The 19,990-nt window shown below is 37.7% G+C and overlaps 1 protein-coding gene across 3 annotated transcripts in view; it reads right to left on the bottom strand.

Moving 5' to 3' along the window:
- TAF4B (TATA-box binding protein associated factor 4b) overlaps positions 1-19,990 on the bottom strand; it is a 168,329-nt gene that overhangs the window by 40,828 nt on the left and 107,511 nt on the right. The gene's annotated exons all lie outside the window — the stretch shown is intronic.

Genomic DNA, 19,990 nt, shown 5'->3' with positions numbered 1-19,990 from the left:
ACTGAGATATAAATCTAACACATACAGGTATTTCTACACTATAAATCACGAAATGCCTATGAAAGAAATAAAAAATAAATAAACAAATGGAGAGAGACATGCTGTGTCCAGGCTTGTAAGACTCAACAAAGATTTCAATTCTCTCCAAATTCATCCACAGACTTAACACAATTCTAATAAAATTTTGTTGTGGATATGGATAAGTTGATTCTAAAGTTTATATAGAAAGAAAAACGAACTAGAATAGCTACAACCATTTCTTTAAGAAGGATAAAATTGGAAGAATCATACCATGCAATTTTAAGACTTCTTGTAAGGCTACAGTAATCAAAATAATGTAATACTGGCAAAGGGACAGACACATAGGTTAATAGAACAAAACAGAGAATCCACAAATAAGATGCATATAAATATGGCCAATTGATTTTTGGCCAGGTTAGAAAGGAATGCAGTTGAGAAATGACAAAAATTCTCTCCTTGACCAAACTTCTGAGCCCTCTTTTCAACCAGGCCTGAACCTTGGCCTAAAAAACATTAACACAGTTTCTAACAGCTCAAGCCGTAGGATGGCCTTAACTTCCTTAAAGAGCCTAACTGAAAAAACTCAAGACTGCTAGAATAATTTACTATTTGTTCCATCCAACATCTGACGATAAGGCCCCATCTTCCAGCCTCTATGGAAAGGCAGGAGCTGATTAAAGTCTATTCTTACCACTTTAGTGTCTGGCACAGTCTTTTACACAAAAGTTGTGGGGCTGAGCGCTGCACTCAAACCTGTAATCCCAGTATTTTGAGAGTTCAAGGTGGGCAGATCACTTGAGGTCAGGAGTTTGCAACAGCCTGGCCAACATGATGAAACCCTGTCTCTACTAAAAATACAAAAAGTAGCTGGGCATGGTGGGGACGCCTATAATCCCAGCTACTTGGGAGGCTGAGGCAGGAGAATTGCTTGAACCCAAGAAGCGGAGGCTGCAGTCAGCCAAGATCATGCCACTGCACTCCAGCTTGGGCAACAGAGTGAGACTCCATCTCAAACAAACAAACATCAAATGTTGTTGGAACAACTGAACATCCATGTGCAAAAATTTTTAAAACATCAATCTGGATCCAAACCTCACCCTTATACAAAAAATAAATCAAAATATAAATGTAAAACTATAAAAATGTATAGGAAAAAACTACAGGAGAACATGACTTGGGGTCCAGCAAAGAGTCCTTGAACATGACACCTAATGCTTATCTATAAGAGAAAAAACTGGCAAATTGGACTGCATCAAAATTTAAAACCTTTGCTCTATGGAAGACACACTTAAAAGAATTAAAGGACAAGCTACTTTATTTCCATGTCTCCAATCTATTTGTCTTTCTTGATTCATTGTACTGATAAGGACTTAAACTATAATGCTGAATAATACTGGTAAAAGCAAGTTTCTTTGCCTTTTTCCTAATCATTGGAAGAAAGCATTCAGTCACCATTAAGAACGATATTAGGAGGGTTTTTAAAGCTATCCTTTATCAGCCTGAGGAAGTCTCTTCATTTTTAAAATTTCTTACTTTAATAGAGACAGGAATCTCGCTATGTTGCCCAGGCTGGTCTTGAATTCCTGGTCTCAAGCTATCCACTGGCCTTGGTCTCCCAAAGTGCCGGGATTACAGGCATGAGCCATCAAGCCCAGCCAAGGAAGTCTCTTCTATTCTTAGATTCCTGAGAGTTTTTAATCATTAATGGATTTTAAATTTTATCAAACATATTTCTAAATTAATTGATAGGATCACATGGTGTTTCTCAGACTATTAAGATGATAGATTATATTGACTGATTTTCAAATATTAAAGCAGCTTTTCATTTCTGGAGTATAATATACATAGTCATGGTATATTATTCTTTCATATGTTAAGTATCAATACATTCTTTTTATATCAAATCTAAACTAGATTTGATTTGCTAACATTTTGTTTGAGATGTTTATATCTATGTTCATTATTAGCCTGTAGTTTTCTTGTTTCGTAACATCTTTGTGGGTTTAACTATTAGGGCAACAATGGCCTCATAAAATGAACGGGAAGTGTTTCTATCTCTTCTATTTTCTGGAAGAGGCTGTGTAGAAGTGGTATTAATTCTTCTGTAAATGTTTGGTAGAATTTACTAAAAATCTGTGCTGGTATCTCTCTTAGAAGGTTTTAATTACAAATTCAATTTGTTTAATAATTACAGAACTAAAAAAATAAAAAAAGAACACAGAACCATATCATCTTGGGTAAGTTTTGATAGTTTGTGCTTTTTAAGGTATTGGTCATTTAATCTATCTAAGTTGCCAAACTTATGCATAGTTATTTGTTATATTTGCTTTGGGAGGGAGGGGTGTGGCGGGGGGACAGGGTCTCACTCTGTTGTCTAGGCTGGAGTGCAGTGATGCGATCTCATCTTACTGCAACCTTCACCTCCTGGGCTTATGGGATCCTAACTCTGGAGGATGGGATCTGGGGGTAAGATTCCATGAGTCCAAGAGGCAGAGGTTGCAGTGAGCTGAGATCTCACCACTGCATTACAACCTGGGCAACAGAGCAATATTAGTGATTTCTCTTCTTTGTTTTTTCCTTTCTCAGTCTTATGAAAAGTTCTCGATATTGTTGATCAAAGAACCAGCTTTTGGGAACTTTTTTCCAAAGTCATTGATTAGTACTCAAAGATATGTGCTTCCTTCTGCTTGCTTTGGATCTATATTGCTCTTCCTATTCCAGTTTCTCAAGGAAGAAGTTTAAATTATTGATTTGAGGCCTTTCTTCTTTTCTAATGTAAACATTTTCTCCCATCTCTTTACTTTAGCTTACCTATATCATTACGTGTGATTTGAGTTGCTTAAAGATATAGTTCCATTACAGATTTTTAATCCATCCTGAGAGTCTCTATCTTTTAATTGGTATATTTGAATCATTTACACTTCATGTAATAATTATGATTAGATTTAGGTCTATCATTTTGTTTTCTGTATGTTCCCTCTGTTTTTCATTTCTCTGTTTCCCTTTTTCTACTTGGAATTATTTGAACTTTTTAACATTTTAATTTATCTACTGTATTTTGTATTAACTCTAAATGTTTTATACTAATTTTAGTGGTGGCTCTAGGGATTACAATATACATACTTAAATTTTCAATCTGCTCAGCATCAATATTTTATCACTTCAAGTGGAATATAAAAACCTTGGCCACACATATGGCTCTTTATCCTCCACATTTTGCTGTAGTTGTCTTATATATTACATGTACATACAGTGAAAATCTCTGGTGTTAATTTTTCTAATCCATGCATATGGTAAATTTCAACTTATCCTTAATGAATTTCACCAATCATCATTTTTTACATCAGTCATATATATTTCATTAAACCTTTATTTGCATATGTTAGATTTATGATCCTTTAATATCTTATTTATTTTATTTTCTGTTTGTTGCTGGTGTTTAAAACTATAACTGATTATTATTAATTTTTATGAAGTCTGACATATAATTGTACATATTTATGGGTACTTAGTGATGTTGCAATACATATACAGTGATCAGATGAGGGTAATTAGTATACCCATCATCTCAGATATTTATCATATTTTTATATTAAGAACATTCACTAGCCTCCTTGTAGCTACTTGAAACTATGCATTATTAACTATAGTCATCCTATAGTGCTATAGAACTTACTTCTCCTATCTAGCTGTAATTTTGTATCCTTTAACAAATCTTTCCCTATCCCCTTTTCCCCCAGACCCTTTTCATCCTCTACTATTCTCTGTTCTCCTTTTTACTTCTATGAGACTAACTTTGTTTTAGCTTTCACAGATCAGTGAAAACATAGTGTTTGACTTTTTTTTTTTCCAGGAATACTTTACTCAACATATGTCCTCCAGGTTCCATCCATGTTGTCATAAATGACAAGATTTCATTCTTTTTTATGGCTGAATAGTATTCCACTGTGTGTATATGGCACATTTTCTTTATCCGTTTATCTGTAGTTGAGCACCTGGGTTGATTCCACATATTGGCAATTATTAATATGTATAGTGCTGAAATGAACATGGGGGTACAGATGTCTCTGTGATATACTGATTTCTTTTCCTTTCTCAGTACTGGGATTGCTGGATCATACAGTAGTTCTATTTGTAATTTTAAGAGGAATCTCCATGCCATTCTTCACAGTGGCTATAATAGTTTACATTTTCACCGACAGTGTTTAAGAATTCCATTTTCCCTGAATCCTCGATAACATTACTCATTTTTTGTCTTTTTGGTAATAGCCATCTTCACTGGGGTCGAATGATATCTAGTTGTGCTTTTAATTTTCATTTCTCTGATGATTAGTGACATAGAACATTTCTTCCTATACCTGTTGGCTGTTTGCATGTCTTCTTTTGAGAAATGTCCATTCTGATCATTTGCCCATTTGTTTGTTTTTAATTTTCTTTTTCTAGAAACAGGGTCTCACTCTATTACTCATGATAGTATGTAGTACCATGATCATGGCTCACAGCAGCCTCAACCTCCTGGGCTCAAGTGATCACACTACTTCGGCCTCCCAAGTAGCTAGGACTACAGGCCTATGCCACCATACCTGGCTAACTTTCAGTTTTAAATTTTTTGTAGAGATGGGGTCTTGCTATGTTGCCCAGGCTGATCTCAAACTCCTGGCCCCAAGTGATCTTCCTACGTCTTCCTTCCCAAGTGTTGAGCGTATAGGCATAAGCCATTGCACCTGGCTCATTTGCCAATCTGTTAATCAGACTGCTTTTTTTGCTGTTGAGATGCTTGAGTTATTTGTATATTCTGGATATTAATCCACTATCAGATGAATAGTTTGCAAATATTTCCCCCCATTCTGTAGTCTATTTTTTTTACTCTGTGGATTGTTTCCTTTGCTATGCAAAAGTTTTTCATTTAATATAATCCCGTTTATTTTTGCTTTTGCTACATGCGCTTTTGAAGTCTTATTCATAAAATATTTTCCTGACATAAAGTATGTCCTGAAGCATTTCCTCTGTTTTCTTCTAGTAGCTTCATAGTTTGAGGTTTTACACTTAGATCTTTGAACCATTTGACTTGATTTTTTAATAGGGTAGGAGGTGGAGGTCTACATTTATTCTTCTGCATATGGATATCCGTTTTCCCAGCACCATATTTTTTGAGGAGAACATGCTTTTCCCGGTGTATGTTCCCGGCACCTTTTTCAAAAAATATGTTGGCTGTAGACACCTTGATTAACTTCTGGATTCCCTATTCTGTTCCGTTGGTCTATGTTTATGTTTTTGTTTTTATGCCAGTCACATGCTATTTTGGCGACTACAGTTTTGTAGCATATTTTGAAGTCTGGTAGTGTCATGCCTCCAGCTTTGTTCTTTTTGCTCCGGATGGCTTTGGCTATTTGAGGTCTTTTGCAGTTCCATATGAATTTTCAAATTTATTTTTCCTATTTCTGTGAAGAATGTCCTTGGTATTTTGACAGAGATTGCATTGAATCTGTTGATTGCTTTGGGTAGTATGGTCATTGTAACAATATTAATTCTTCTGATCCATGAGCATGAGACGTTTGTACATTTGCTTGTATCTTCTTCAGTTTCTTTCATTAGTGTTGTATAATTTTTCTTGCAGAGTTCTTTCATCTCCTGGGTTAAATTATTTCCAGGTGGTTTTGTTTGTTTGTTTGTTTGTTTGGCAGGGATTTTAACTGGGATTGCCTTCTTGATTTTGTTTTTTCAGCTAGTTCATTATGTAAGGAATACTACTGATTTGTTTTTTTTTAAACAAAGAGCTGTATGCATTTATTGCATTGGTAGTCAATAAGAATCCTTTGAGATGGCAACAATAGACACTGGGGACTTTCGGAAGGGGAAAGAAGGAACAGAGGAAAAAGTGTTGAAAAACTAACTACTGGGTACTATGCTCACTACCTGGGAGCTGGGATCAGTCGTACCCCAAACTTCAGCAACATGCAATATAATCATGTTACAAACCTGTATGTGTACCCCTGAATCTAAAATTAAAGTTAAATTTATTTTTAATAAAATCCTTTGTTATTAAACAGTTTTGATCCTTGGGTCAAGGTCTTAGCATGCACATTGTTTATTTGGTTAATTCAAAGACATATATATAGGTGCCTAGAGTTTTGAGGCCTAGAAGAAGCCACTGCCACATATATTACAGTTATTGGGTTTCTCTTTAGTATGGCCGCTCTGAGGTAGATTAATGCTTAAACAAATGATTAAGGATTTACCAAACTCATTGCATTCGGAAGCTTTCTCTCAAGTGTAAGTTCTCTGATGTGCATGGTATAAATTTTGACTGAAGATCTTGCCACATTCATTGCAGTTGTAAGGTTTCTCTACAATATGGATTATCTGACGTCTGGTGAAGTTTGGTTGCCAAGACAAGGACTTATCACTTTCATTATATTTGTAAGGTTTCTCTCCCCTATGGATTACCTGATATTTAGTAATGCTTGAATGCTCACTAAAGGCACTGACATACTTATTACATTTGTAAGGTGTGTCTCCAGTATGGATGGAGGTATGACTACAGTAGACAAAATTTCCCACAGTCACTACATTTGTAAAGTTTCTCTCCAGATGGATTATATGATGTTTAGTATGGCTTGCACACTCAGTAAAGGCTTTGTCACAGTTACTATATCTGTAAGGGCTTCTCTCCAGTATGATTTCTCAGATGCCTTTCAAAGATATGAGATAACTAGAGACCTTGTCACATTCATTCTATTCATAAGGTTTCTCTCTAACATGGATTACCTGATGGTTAGTAAGGCTTGGACAATTTTTCCCTTCACCCATTGGTTGTCCAGGAGACTGTTGTTTAATTGTACAGTTTTGAATATTCCTCTTATTATTGATTTCTACTTTTATTCCATGGTGGTCAGGTAAGATACTTAGGATATGATTTTGATATTTTAAAATGTTTGAGGCTTGTTTTATGTCCTAACATATGGTCAATACTGGAAAATGTTCCATGTACTTCTGGAAAGAATATGTATTCTGCAGCTGTTGGGTAAAATGTTCCATAAATGCCTGCTAGGTCCAGTTGGTCTATAGTACAGTTTAAATCCAATGTTTCTTCATTGATTTTCTGTCTACATGATCTGTCCAATGCTAAGAATGGAGTGTTGAAGTCTCCAACTATTATTGTATTGGGGTCTATCTTTCCCTTTAGATCTAATAATATTTACTTTATATATCTGAGTGGTCCAGTGTTGGGTACACATATATATTCACAATTGTTATATGTTCTTGCCAAATTAACCCCTTATTGCATAATGTCCCTCTTTGTCTCTTTACCGTTTTGTCTTGAAGTCTGTTTTGTCTCATGTAAGTATAGCTACTCCTGCTAGCTTTTGGTTTCTGTTTGTGGAAATGTCTTTTTCTATTCTTCACTTTCAGTCTATGTGTGTCTTTACAGCTGAAGTGAATTTACTGCCGGCAGCATACAGTTGAGTCTTGTTTATTTAACCATTTGGCTAGTCTGTATCTTTTAAATGGAGAACTTAATCTGTTTACACACAGGATTATTATTGATAGGTGCGGACTTATTACTGTCATTTTATTGATTGTTTTCTGGTTGTTTTCTATATTCATTGTTCCTTTCTTCATCTTTTAGTGGTTATTTGTGTAGGTGGACCTTTTCCTGCAAAGAAAAATTTGTTTGATTCCTTTCTATTTCTCTTTTCTGTATTGGTTCCACCAGTGAGTTTTATAGCTTCACATCCTTTCATGATGGTGGTTGTCATTTTTTCACTTTCAGACGTAAAACTCCCTTGAGTATCTCTTGTAGGCCTTGTCTAATGGTGATGAATTACCTTATGTTTTGATTGTGAGACATTTTATTTCTCCTTCATTTCTGAAGGACAGTTTTGCTGGGTATAATATTCTTGGCTGGGCCAGGCGCAGTGACTCACGCCTGTAATCCCAACACTTTGGGAGGCCGAGGCAGGCAGATCACAAGGTCAGGAGATCCAGACCATCCTGGCTAACACGGTGAAACCCTGTCTCTACTGAAAATACAAAAAATTAGCCAGGCGTGGTGGTGGGCACCTGTAGTCCCAGCTACTCGGGAGGCTGAGGCGGAGGTTGCAGTGAGCCAAGATCATGCCACTACACTCCAGCCTGGGCGACAGAGCAAGACTCTGTCAAAAAACAAACAAACAAACAACAAACGACAACAACAAAAAACTATATATATATTTATATTCTTGGCTGGCAGTTTTTTAAAATTTTCCCATTCAGTATTTTGAATATATTATCCCATTCTCTCCTAGCCTGTATAGTTTCTGCTGAGAAATCTACTGTTAATCTGATAAGAATACCTTTATTTGTGAATTGACATTTTTCTTTTGCTGCTTTTAGAATTGACTTTGACTTCACAATTTGACTATACTGTGCCTAGGAGAGGACTTTTTTGGGATGAATCTACTTGGGGTTCTTCCAGCTTCCTGAACCTGGATGTCTCTCTCCAAATACTTGAGAAATTTTCAGCTATTATTTCATTAAATATGTTTTCTACATCTTTCCACTTCTTTTCTCCTTCCAGAATGCCCATAATGTGAATATTTGTTTGCTTCATGGTGTCCCATAAATCCTGTAGCTTTCTTCATTCTTTTTTTTGGGGGGGTAGGGGGGTCTGCCTGTGTTGCTTCAAACTCTTCAAGTTCAAAAATTATTTTTTCTGCTTGGTGTAGTGTATTGTTGAAGGTCTCAACCATATTTTTTATTTCATTCATTGAATTCTACAGCTGTAGGATTTCTGTTTGGTTCTTTATTATGATATCTATCTCATTATTAGATTTCTCATTCACTTAGCTGGGCATGGTGGCACATGCTTCTAGTCTCAGATACTCAGGAGGCTGAGGTGGGAGGATGGCTTGAGACCAGAACTTCAAAGTTACAGTGAGCTATGCTCCAAATACTGCACTCCAGCCTGGGTGACAGAGTAAATAAAACCTTGTCTCTAAAAAAGACAAATAAAAATAAAATTTTCTCTGTTCAAATTGTGAATTGTTTTCCTGATTTCACTGAATGTCCATCAGTATTCTGTATCTCACAGTTTACTTAAGATTATTATTCTGAATTCTTTTTCTGGCATTTTATGTACTTCCTTATGATTAGCCTCTGTTATTAGAAAATTATTGTATTCCTTTTCATGGATATTTATCTGTGGTTTTTTCATGTTTGATGTATCCCTACACTGATTTCCATTCACGTGGTAGAAAAGTCGCCTCTTCCAATTTTACGGAGGAGGTTTCACAGACAAAAATTTACTCATATGAACGGGTGTTGGGGTGTCAGTCTGTTGAGTTCTAGGTGGACACAGTAGTGTAGTTTCTTCAGCTGTAATCCGTACTAGTGACATATGCAAATGTCTCAGTGGCCTGGGCTGAGTTTGTGGTGGAGGTGGTGCAGTTTTGCTGGGTGTGGGCTCACTGAGCTGTTTCTCAGGTCAGAGGCATATACATACAAATGGTGGGTCCACCAACTTGGTGTGTGGATTTGGGCTACAGGGCTCTTATTCTTGGCAGGAGGACATACACATGGTTGCTCAGCCGGCCCGAGGACATGCCTGCAAGGAGCAGCCCACAGCGCTGTTACTCTTGCTGAAAACACACGTGCACAGGTGCCCGACTGGCCTAAAGACATGTCTGGTGAGGATGGCTCGGTCTCTCAGGCCCGAGATGTGGGCTCATGGTTGTTCAGCAGGCCTTGGAGTGTGGCTGCCAGTGGAGTGGCTTTTCAGATCCTGACTGTGGGTGCAGGGCTATTGGGCAGACCAGGGGCTTATCTGTGGAGGGTAGGACACTGGAGGGCTGTCTCTCAGGCTCTGAGCACAGGCAGGTAGCCACACCACTAGCACAGAAGCCTGTCAGCTGCTCAGAGGCTTGAAGGCCTCTCCCACTAAGGGGTGGGCATGCAGCAGTTTGGCCAGCTCAAGAACAGGTTCGCCTTGGGTGGGACTGCCAGACTATTCCTGTAGCTGGAAGTAAGGGCAGCATTAGTTGGCTTCTCTTCTGTGCAGGACCAGTCACAGCCAATCCTGGGCCCAGGCTCCATGCTGCTGGGGTTTCGGCACTCAGTCACGAGTGTCGGCTTGGTGGAATGAAGATGGAGCCCCAGTGCTGGAGAGGTGCAATGCCTACTGACTCCTTGAGGAGACCATACTCCAGAAGTGGCTCTATTCTCAAGATGGTGCTGTGCTGCAGCACATCGGCTCACAGTGGGTGGATGGAAGTTTGGGAGTACACACCTTGGTGTTCCTAATCCAGGGCAATGCAGCTGTGTGAATTCATGGTAGCTCTCCAATCTGGGTTCAGGGCTTTTGAGGACTGTGGGATTCTCCTGTAGTAAGGACTGTATGTGTTTGCAGTGGCAACAGGGGCTGGGTGGGTTATTCTGATTGCCTTTTCCCTGCAATGGGAAGTTTCTCTTGACTCCAGATTCAGTCCAGGTGGGGAAGACAGGACTGCAGATGCTAGGTACCCTCATGCTGCCCTCCTGGATTTCTAATCATTTACAGGTGTGTCTCCATTCCCCAACTGCACTCCAGCGCTCTCTCTGACATCCTAGTCAAATCCTATCTGTTTATTCATTGCCTCAGTCCTTTTTTGTGGAAGAGACAAGCACCAGGCATTTCTAGTCAGCCATCTTGCCAATGTCAGTCCTCAAATCTGCTTTCACTTAAACATACTTTAATTCAAAAGCAGAATAGCCTATTATGTTTTCCATTTCTGTTGTGCTTTTTTCATTCCTGAAGTTCAGTTTCCCTTTGGTATCATCTGACTTCATTGTGAATAATTTCCTTAATTGTCTTACAGCAACTGTGTTGGCAATGAATTTTCTTCTTTTTCCTTCACCAGAAAATGTCTATTTCACCTTCATTTCTGCAGGATATTTTCATGATATATAGAATTTAAAGTTGACAGTTCCTTTTAAAAATGTTTTGCCACTTTCTTCTGATCTCCACAGGTTTTTTTTCCCTTTTTTTTTTAAAAAAAATAGTTTTTCCATTTGCTTTCTAATGAGAAATCTAGTCATTGTAATTATTGTTCTTCTATTGACATGTGTCCTTTTCTTCAGTTATTTTCAAAATTTTTATTTTCTACATCTATATAGTTTTCAGAGATTGATTATGATGTGAGTTGAACCTGGGTTTATTGACTGGGTGCATTTTTATAGTGATGTAAGTGTCAGATAATTCCAACATCTATGTTATCTTGGGGCTGATATCTGTTGATTCTCTCTTCCCATGGGAGTTGAGATATTCCTGGTTCTTCATGTCAAGTGATTCTGTATTGTATCCTGAATATTTTGAATACAGTCGTCCCTTGGTATACACGGGGGATTGATTCCAGGATGCTGAGGTACACCAAAATCCGTGTATATTCAGTTCTCAGTCAGTCCTGCAGAACTCGTGTATATGAAAAGTCAGCCCTCCACGTATGTGGGTTTCACATCCTGCAAATAGTGTATTTTCCATCCACAAGTGGTTGAAAAAAATCCACATATAAGTGGACCTGTACACTTCAAACCTGTGTCAACTGTATTATGAAACTCTGGGTATTCTAGAAATCCTTTGGAGAATGTTAATACCTTTGTTTTAGCATGCAATCAACACAGGTTCAAGCCACGGGTTCCTATGTGACTTCTGTGATCTGTGGCTACAACGTCAGCTCAGTTTTCAAAGCTTTCACAATGTTATTTGGATCTGCCCTGTGCATCCCCCAGTGGTCAATCTGGGATCTGGTGGTGGTTTGTTGGTCCAGTTCTTGGTATGATCATTAGAATAAGATCCACATATGGCAAATGTGTAGTTCAGGAGTAGGTCTAGGAGTTTAACACAATCACATGGAGTTGCTTTCCTGAGCACCTCCCTCTCTGTTATCTTCCCAGTAATTTCTGGTTCCCTGGAGCTCCTCCTGGCCAGAAAGCTGGGGATTTAGCCCACTTTCCCACCCACGTCTGTGATTGCATCCAGGTCTAGAATCAAGCAGTAGGAAGAATGGGGGTAGGGGATGGAGGGTGGCAACACCACCAGTTCAAGTAGTATTTTGAATTCTTATCTTCTTCCCCAATCTGTTTACTATTTACCTTTCAATGTCCTCAAACAGCTGGCTCCATGCATCTGTTCAGGTTTTATAGTTGTATTCAGTGGGAGAGAAAATATGAAGTGTTTTTACTCTATCTTAACTGGAACTCTTTAATAGCCAGAATTCTGACAATTGGTTTCTGTTATATTATATACCAACTAGCCTTTGTTTAATAAAATGTAAGACTGCTTGCTTACCAACACCAGCAACAAACACCTTGCTCCAAAGAGACCAAACGGGTTTGGGAGGTTCTCTTTTAAGAATATGCTGTTTCCTTTATGGCTAATGAAAAAGGCAGAAGCCTTCATTTCTCTTTTCAGTCTCTATGATAGGAAGTAGAAGTCTCTAAAATTCAAGATAGTGCCCTAGAAGGCAACTAAGCAACAGTAATTGAAGATTATTTTATTTCTGGTGTTAAGTACTCATCTCTTCATTTATAAGTACAACTCATGGTAGTACAGCCTTTAATCAAGACCCAAAAAACATTAAGAAATTACTTTGAAGATCACACAAGTTCTCAGAGGTAAAGTTCAACAGAGGTACTTCTTGATGCTAAGCACATAATTTTCAAGAATAAAAGGAAAATTAAAAACTATTGAAAACAGAAACCAAAAGATTAAGCAGAATCAGAGGCACTAGCTGAAGAACGAATAAACCAAGTTTCACATTAGCTAACAGCCTGGAGAGGAACAGGGGCACATTTAACAGGAAGAACCAAATTTATCTAGATAGTTATGACATAGACAATATGGGAAATAAAAAAATGTTTTTCTTTCTCATGCTTAAGGAAAGTGTTAGTAGCAATGAAAATAATCACACCACCAAATAGGAATGTATGAAAAAATCTAAAGAAATAAGAGAAACAAAGTGTATCACACCAGGTTTTGAACTGAGGATAAAAGAACTAAGAATAATGTCCTGCTTAGATTTCACAATTAAAGTTAAGTACACATAAAGGTAACAACAAAACCCTAACACCAAACAATGGAAATGTTTTAAATAGTAAAAATTTAAATTGAATTAGATATACTTTGGAAAATTTCATGGATCAAACTCTAAAATTCTTAACAATGCTTATAATTACATCTGAATGATTACTTAAAAGATCAAGTTTACCAGGGAATGCAAGGTTAAATGCTAAAATAAACAAAACAAACGAACAGGAAAAAAAAAACTACTAAACATTAACAGCTGAATCTTAAGTCAAGGGAACCAAAAAGCAAGTTGCGAATTTTTTTTTTTTTTGAGCCGGAGTCTCGCTCTGTCAACCAGGCTGGAGTGCAGTGGCGCGATCTCGGCTCACTGCAAGCTCCGCCTCCCAGGTTCACACCATTCTCCTGCCTCAGCCTCCCGAGTAGCTGGGACTACAGGCAGTTGCGAATTTTTAAAAAATCACCACTCCACCTTATCTTAACTTCAAGGATACCACAACCGAAATACAAGATCTTTTTTAAGCCCTCAAAGACAATTATTAGCAGTCATTCCACCAAATCAAACAGTTTAGAATCTATCTTTTTTCTCCCAACCACTAAGGCTGGTTATTATGATACCAGGACACTGTCCAGAACATCTGAGATTCCTGGAATTTGATATGTAAACTCTGATGCCTTGCTGGTCAACCCTACTCATCCATCCCTACCTTCCTGAAAAAAATGGTATATTCCTCATAATCTCAATTAGACACCTTCTCTCTTTAACTTAAACCAATGACATTTGATTTATAAATTGTGTAAAATATAAATGTGCTACAGTTATTCTGTATTACAAAAAAATTTTTTTTTCAGTTGTCACCCTTACACTCTTTTTTCTTCTCATTTTCTTTCCAGTCCTCTGGAAGGAAAGAAATAACATATTCATGGTCTATCTCAAACCTAAATCTAAGAGCTCAATGACATCTATCTTAAATGTTCCTACAGTTAATGTTTATAAGCTACTGGTTTTTTCTTTTATGCCTCGCCTTCCCCTAAATTATGACAATCTTGTAATATAAGCAGAGTAGGAATCGTTAAGTTCATTTAAATACAAGGAAACAGAGGTAAGTTCAAAGAATTAAAGTAACTTTCCCCAAAGCAAACTCTTGATAATGGCAGGCTGAATCTAGAATCCAAGATACTTTACTTCCAGTTCAATGCTATATTTTTTTAAATAGACATCTTTCTACTAAGAGAGTAATAAGTCTCTCAAAACACATAGATCCTACACATCAAAATAAAGTATGCATGCAATCTTCTTATGAATCTCTAATATTTTCTTTTCCATTTAAGGCATACCAGTAAAGAAATACTACCATTAAAGTTATCTTGTAAAAATATCCATGAAGGAAACCTAGTGAAGCTTTCATGGTTCCAAGAGAACCTAATGAATGATAATTGGATGATAAATGAACTATGACAGTTCAAGAGGCCAAATCTCAGATTCCCAAATCACAGTATTTTGACCATTTAGTTAGTGGGAAAATAAAAGTGATGAATTTTAAAACCCCCCTTCTTTCTCATCCTAGATCAATGGTTCTCAGTGTGATCTGCAGAGCAGCAGCAGCAATAGCAGCAACATCTGGTAATTTATTGGAAATCCCATTTTCAGGTCCTACCCTAGACCTACTACAGTATTATAAACTCTGGTTGTGGGACCTAGTAATCTGTATTTTAACAAGCTCTCCAGATAATTTTATGCATGTCAACATTTGAGAACCACTGTCCTAGACTATCAATGCTTTGAAACCTTTCAATCTGTTTCTCTGCTGTCATACACAAGTTATTTATAACTTGTCATTTTAAGAATGTCTTCCTCTTGCTATATTAATTTGATTGCTAGAATGTACTTTTTATGACAAGTTTCATTTGTCCCTGTCCAGTACTCCATGAGTTTTGGCGATGTAGAACTTGCATGAAGTTTAAATACAAATTGATATAATTTAATAGTTTACCTATCACCTTTCATTGACTTCATATATTTTCAAATTTCATTTTAAAAATATACTGTGTTGTTCTCATACCTAAATATTTTCTAATCAGTAATGAGCCTTATGATTCAGTATTTTATTTCTTGTACAATGTTTTATGAAGAATTGTACCAACAGTTTTTATAACCTATATTTTCTATAAACAAAAATCCCAAAAACTTTAGGATACATGGCTTCTAATTTGGTCTACATTTTAATCATTTAGTATTTATTCTTTTTCCCAGTTCCTACAGGTTGCATTGTGAAGCAAATATACCAGCAGGTCTTGATTTCCTTTTTCTCCCTCACCATCCGATAACAAATCAAAGTGGAATGCTAGGAATTGGTAAAAAGAAAGTAAATGAATTCTTTGTCTCACTCTGCACAGATGCATTGAACTCACATTTCCCAAAGGAGAAAGAAGAAATTCAAAAGGAAATAAGGGTCACAAAATATATAACAATCAAATCAGAATGTTTCAACTGTAAAGTCAGACAAATAGCTCTACAAAATTCTGGATGATGTGCTAAGAAAAGAAAATACTAGGACACATAACACACATATCATAGAAGTTTGCAGCTGCATTAAATAAAGATATGCCTGCTTGTCTGAAGTTAGAGTTTAGCAATTAGTAATCTATTTATTAAAAAAAAATTCAGCGGGGCAGTGTCTCACGCCTGTAATCCCAGAACTTATGGAAGCTGAGGCAGAAGGATCACTTCAGGCCACGAGATCAAGATCAGCCTAGATAACACTGGGAGACCCCGACTCTCCAAAAAATTTAAAAAATTAGCCAGGTGTGGTAGCATGTGCCTGTGGTCCCAACCACTTGGTGGGCTGAGGTAGGAGCCCAGGAGGTCAAAGCTGCAGCGAGCTCAGATCGCGTCACTGCACTCCAGCCTGGGTGACAGAGTGAGACCCTTCTCGAAAACAAAAACAAAAAACCCAACTAAAACAAAACTTTCACAAAGAGATGGTAAAATGAAAAAATGCAGGTACTTACATTTTAGGAAAAGTATCTAGAAAAATCATAAACATTTCAGAATTTGAAAGGGCTAGTATAAAAAATATAAAGTTATAATAGCGAGAAAAAGAGAGAGGATGCTTATAATGTTTTTTCAGGCAACAGAGAAAGGGAAAGAAGACAGCCCGTAAGCTGAAAATAAAACGTTTGAATTACAGGACTATCCACAGACATATCAGCTGGTTTTCAAATAGACAGAAAACCTGTCAAGTCAATAAGAACACTATGCAGCAGGAACTTCTTCAATGGAATAAGACTAGGCTGGAGGCCAACCCAAAGGCAGTCTGTTTTTAAGTGCCAAAAGAGAATGACAAAATTGGTAGAAGTCGATAGGAAGAATGAAAAATTATTTGACACTTTTATAAAAACCTGTCCAGTTTAACACAATTTGTCCTTACATCTGGAATGCAAAGATGAACAGCCTCTAAAACTTTATTAGAGGAAAGAAAAACTGCAGGAGAAATGATCCAGGCGCAGTGGCTCATGCCTGTAATCCCAGCACTTTGGGAGGCCAAGGCAGGAGGATCACCTGAGGTCGGGAGTTCAAAACTAGCCTGACCAACATGGAGAAACCCCATCTCTACTAAAAATACAAAATTAGCCGGGCATGGTGGCACATGCCTGTAATCTCAGCTACTCGGGAGGCTGAGGCAGGAGAATCTCTTGAACCCGGGAGGCAGAGGTTGAGGTGAGCCGAGATCGTGCCATTGCACTCCAGCCTGGGCAACAAGAGCAAAATTCCGTCTCACAAAAAAAAAAAAAAAAAATTCTAGTTCTGTTTTTCTGAGACAGAGTCTCACTCTGTCACCCAGGCTGGAGTCAGTCCAGTGGCACCATGTCGGCTCACTGCAACCTCTGCCACCCAGATTCAAGCGATTCTCATGTCTCAGACTCCTGAGTAACTGGGATTACAGGTGTGCACCACCACACCCAGCTAATTTTTTGTATTTTTAGTAGAGACAGGGTTTCATCATGTTGCCCAGGCTGGTCTCGAACTCCTAAGCTCAGGTGATCCACCCACCTCAGTCTCCCAAAGTGCTAGGATTACAGGTGTAAGCCACTACACCTGGCTTAAGAATTCTAGTCCTTAACAGTTGAAAGCAAATATGGATAAGATTATGAATGAAGGGGATTCAGATTGTGATTTAATATTTATACGAGAAATATCACTGCTGAAACATTTCTCAGCATAAATAAAGCCTACAGCTTCTGTAAACAGTTCTTCGAAGTTCTGCATTTATAAGATAGCCAGTAATCTTTTTTCTATGACAAGCCTGGTAGGTAGGTTTGAAAGGGAAAACAGATCAGTTCTAAATCAAGCAAGCATAAGGCATCTGTGCTAAATAAAAAATTCATGAGTGAACAAAGAAAACTTCTCAGACAGCCAAATACCAAAAATTCACAAACCAAAGCATCACAGTTTATACCAGCATGATAGTGATTAGTGCATCCTAAATGCTAACCTCACAAATTACCATACAAGCAAGCAATCCAACTCTCTATTAAGATATGGTCAGCCAGGCACGGTTGCTCACGCCTGTAATTCCAGCACTTTGGGAGGCTGAGGCAGGTAGATCACCTGAGGTCGGGAGTTTGAGACCATCCTGGCCAACGTAGTGAAACCCCATCTCTACTAAAAATGCAAAAATTAGCTGGATGCGGTGGTACGCGCCTGTAATCCCAGCTACTCGGGAGGCTGAGGCAGGTAGATCACCTGAGGTCAGGAGTTTGAGACCAGCCTGGCCAACGTAGTGAAACCCCATCTCTACTAAAAATGCAAAAATTAGCTGGATGCGGTGGTACGCGCCTGTAATCCCAGCTACTCGGGAGGCTGAAGCTGGAAAATTGCTTGAACCTGGGAGGTGGAGGCTGCCTGAGCTGAGATCATGCCACTGGACTCCAGCCTGGGCGACAGAGTGAGACTCCACCTCAAAAAAAAAAAAAAAAAAAAAAAGAAAGAAAGAAAGAAAGAAAAGAAAAAAAGATATGGTCAATATTTATGCAATCAAACAAAATACACTACCACTGTGTATTTGATTCTGAACTACAGCCCCTTAGAACACTCAAGTTATTAAGAACTCTAGGGGGCAGGAGAATGACAAAAATGACAATATTTGACTTTCACCAAACATTTGCAAAACAGAGTGGCTCTGTTCTTGTAAAGGGGCCAATGTATTTGATTCCTTTTTTTGATCAAAGAGGATTTATGATAGGAAGCAACTAGAAAACTTTCAAAATATTTTGGAAAGAAGTTGTATTGAGTTCCTTTAACCTTGTTTGGAAAAAGAAATACATGGAGGTGCAAAGGAAGAGAAAAACACAGGTTTGCTACCACCTGTTCTCATTAACAGAGGCATTTTTTTGGTACATTTCCTCTCACAGATTTCTTTGAAAAATGTTGTCCACCTATTCATCCCTTAGGGAATTATTAAACAACATACTAAAATAAAATGCAAACAAAAACAAAATCATCCTATACAAAGCTGAAGGAAGAATTAATCTAAGATTCAGATGCTTATGAAGGTTTATGAAGGAGGAACAGACAGGGTAAGGTTAAAAGGGTAAGCTTTCTGTTGCACATTTTCCAAAAAGGGAATGCAATTAGAAGATAAGCATCTAGTCAGTCCTTAATTAAAACAAGGTGGGATACCCATGATTCAGAGCAACAGTAGGTTGCCCATCCCTAAATAATCTATCCTCATGCCAGGTTTGCTTAAAGAGAATTATAGGTACAGTTGTCACACTAATAATTTTAGATACATTTTCCACTGGAAAGACATCGGTATAAGGAATATTTTGTTGCTGAAAATAAAATGTTTCTGCTTTCAACTTTTTTTTTAAAGTGTTCTCCCTTTCCAGCGTTCCATGTCCCAATCCTGAAATCCCTCTACCCAGAGTTCATGTATTTTCCTTCTCTATGTTAATGAAAACACACCACATTGATTGTAAGAATCTTACTAGATTTCCACTTGTTTTGCCCCAATTCCTACATTAATCCAAACAATAAGGGCCTTTAAAACATTCATAAATAACCTGCTGCTGCTGGCACCTAGGAGCCAACTGCAGCAATGTTAAGCAACAACAAATTTCATAGTTCAAGAGGCACAGTTAAGGGAAAAGGTTGCTCAGAAAATCACTCTTATTTACCACAAAGATCCTTAAAAATTGCATGAAATCAGTGAAGTAACTATAGAAACCAATTTCTTCAGCTCCATATCACACATCTCACACCTCAATTGTCTTTATTATCATCTGCTGTCAGATCCTTAATCAGAAATGTGAACAGGCTTGATGATTTATTCAGGAGGGAAAAGAATCTGTAGGTCAAGTGAAAAATTTCACACACACCCATACACACACCGCATCTTCAACCTTAGGTACTTTCATTTCATTCTGTTCTCAGCAGCTCTGGGGGCAACTCCAGTGAGATCCAATATTAAGGCTCAATTAAAATAAGCTCCAATTAGTGGAGCTTTTTTCTCTAGGGCTAGAAAAGTCAGGAAATGGATATTGGGAAATGTAAAAAGTCAGCTACTGAGAGGAGGCTGCAGACATAAATGAACTTATTTGTTGATTTCTACAGTTGCTATGCAGAGGCCTCTGGGAGTAAAAGCTTAACCAGTCTAAGCTATAAACTAAAACCCCTGCAGCTAAACATGAACTGTGTGAAACAAGGGCTCCATTCCAGAGCAGAAAACTGCTGGGCCCAGAAAATTAAAAGCCAGAGGCATTTTCCATTTAAAACTAAATCCCAGTACCGCCTCCCAGCCAAAGAATTATAAGCAGTATCAGATTTACAAAACGAACAATTACCCTGGAAAAATGTAGCCTATTGTACAGTCCCAGATGCTAAATCTCAAAAGTTTCTTTTTTTTTTAAATCTCACATTATATTCCT

Source organism: Pongo pygmaeus, chromosome 17, assembly GCF_028885625.2.
Source record: "Pongo pygmaeus isolate AG05252 chromosome 17, NHGRI_mPonPyg2-v2.0_pri, whole genome shotgun sequence".
NCBI classification, from domain to species: Eukaryota; Metazoa; Chordata; class Mammalia; order Primates; family Hominidae; genus Pongo; species Pongo pygmaeus.
Note: the sequence above shows the minus strand (reverse complement) of the source record. Positions and strands in the feature narration are given on the sequence as shown.